We start from the raw sequence: 2,920 nt of genomic DNA on the forward strand, positions 1-2,920 counted from the left end.
GCAATCGTGCGTCGAGAAAATCCCTTATGCCCGACACCGTTCCCGACGCACTGTGCATGGTGTCGGGAATAAGCTGTATTTTAAATTTAATTGAGCCCATTCCTGACGCCATTTAGCCGACGGGCGCTTGACGCGTCGGGAATAACCTTTTTTCCGACGCCACTCCCGACGCATTGTGCGTGACATCAGGAATACCCTCATTCCCGATGTTCTTTGTGTCGACATCCTTTTTGGCGTCGAGAAAGCCCCGTTTTCTTGTAGTGGTCCTCGGTAATTTTGAGGTGATTTAAGAAAAATTGGTTGTTTGTGAATCAATTTTTCTATATTACCTTAACTCTACCTTAATAGAAGACATCAATCATAATCTCAGCATGCATTATGGAATCCACATCTAATTCAAGACACATGTGCATACGATAGTTTACGACGTTTCTTAGTGGACAAACCCAAATTCAACGGCTTACCAACAATAGTTGCCACCACAACAAAACCTGCTTTAGTTCACAACTTCATAGGTTCCTACCAATTTAATCCAAGCAGGAACAAAATTAAATACAAATGATTCGGGGACAATACCTCGGAATCAATTACGAAAAAGCATGGGTTTGCCACCAATTTGATAGAGGCCACGTGATAGAATCGAGTCCAGAGATTTCGATCTTCTAAACGGAAAGCTAATGAGATCATTTTCAAGAATCGTAATAATAGACATTTCAATTTTGCCTCAAATTTTCTCTATTAGCCTTTCAATAACTGCACAGGGCATTTTCGCATCACCAATCTAAAGAGAGATGATTCAGCATAAGATTAAAAAAGATTATATGAAAATAGTTTAGCAAATCTCGATGGGTAATTCGATAGATGTATGAGAAGACCCAAAACAATCAATGAGTTGAAAAAAATAAATTTCTTTATTTAAATATCGACATCAATCTCATCTAAGATGAATGGAGAAAAAAAGTATTTGAACAACTTTTCAAAATGCGGGTTAGTCTTTATATGGTGAAGTCTAAGATGTAATATTTATAACGACTTCCCTATTTTAGAGTGTTTTTAAATGAAAATAATGGAAACGTATTTTAGAAAATTAAAATGAAAATATCATTAAAAGTTCAACCCATTTCTTTTTCGTTTTTAAAAATTATTGTCGGTTAAACCGAACACAATTTAAGACATTTGATGCATCATCGTATCATTTTATGAAGTTAGCATCAAATGTTCAATCACAAATTATCACCTACAAACTAAATATTTTATTCAAATTGATAAAGATGTAGATGTAAGGTGGGCAATGGTAAGATTATTCAAATTGACTGTGAACGTTGGCTTTCACGGAAGGGGAGTTTGAAAGTCTCTCAAGGTGTCTTTGTGACTAAAGGGTCGATTTGTGGCTTTTCTATTTTTTAAGAACAGTGCGTAGAACAAGGAGGAGTTTCAGCCAAATTTCATTCCTACTCATATCGACTCTATTCCCAAAATTCAATGTCCGAGGAGTAGACATGACAACAAGATCATTTGGGATCTAAAAGACAAAGGAAGTATTCTCTATAAAAAGTTCTTATGTTTTGGGGTCTCAAACTCGCTAATTTAAATGTAGTTAGATCATCGGAGGGGATCACTTCCAAGTCATAAGGCCTAAGATTTGTTGTCGGAGAGTTATTAGTCATATTTCCCTACAAAATATAACCCTGCAAAAAAAAAAAAAAGGTGGCCATATTGATATGTTGTCGATGGAAAAAACCTTACACTTCTACGATAGGAAATAAGCAAAAAAACATAATACAAAAAATTAGGATAACGCAATAAAAATGGAAAACACACGAACTTACATGGAAAATATCCAACTTGGAGAAAAACAATAGACAAAAAAAATCTACTATGTGAAAATTTGCTACATTTACAAAAGAATAATTTTTTCTCTCGATCCCAATTACAAAAACATTCTCTCAAAACTTTTGGTTACTGACATATTTTTTCGTTCGTCAACTAGAGAATACAAAAGGAATTTTACTAGAGTTAGCACGTTAAAACTTAAAAGTGTTCCTAACTGAAATGATTAAAACCAAAGACATGGTATTATAGTTCATGGCTTTCTAAATCTTTTTCATGCAGGAAAAATTCGTGATTCTTCTAAACCCTTTCAACGTAGGACAAGTCCATGATTTTCATAAGCCTTTTCTTTTTCTACGTTGGACAAGTACGCTTTTAATATTTTGAAGAAAGAAAATCAATTGTTGTGTGTCTTTTGCAGGAAACATGTGGAAACTGCAAGCCATCTTATATGGAATTATTCGAATTTTAAGGATATTTGGGCTAGAATTTTATAAATGTCTGATATTAATGTTTTGGGGATCTTTAAGTTGCCAAGACTGCTAGCATTGAATTTTCAAACCTATGGCTTCAGTAGAGATGGATAAAATCATGATTCTGGTATGCCGACTTTAGGAAGCTTGGAATAAATTAAGAGGTGTTTTTGAGGCAACATTTGGAAGTTGAGTCAATTTCTAATGCAATTGCGAGAAATATGTTCTAGAGTTGTGATGTAGCTATGATTATGGTGATAGGAAAGGAATGGGGTTGGTTTCTCTCTCCGCCCAACATCCCATCTCAGATCGGGTGACCCCCTTACACCATCTTATTTGAAGTCGAACACTGAATCCAATTTGGTGCTCCACTTCAAGAGGGTTTGGTTGAAGCAATTTAGGTTGTGTGTGACTGGTTTGTTTGAAGTTTGTTCTCACGTGCCGGAATGTGAAGTTTTTTGAAGTCTTGACAATTTACTTTGGCCTTGGAGATTATGTATTCTAGCATATCAAATATCTTGATGGAATATGATTGTTTGGAAGTCATCAATTTGCTAAATGTGGCTACTGTTGATTTTTCGAAAGTTTTTTTTTTTTTATTTATTTAGAATGTTAGA

The sequence above is a fragment of the Cucumis melo genome, chromosome 8 (assembly GCF_025177605.1).
Source record: "Cucumis melo cultivar AY chromosome 8, USDA_Cmelo_AY_1.0, whole genome shotgun sequence".
NCBI lineage: Eukaryota > Viridiplantae > Streptophyta > Magnoliopsida > Cucurbitales > Cucurbitaceae > Cucumis > Cucumis melo.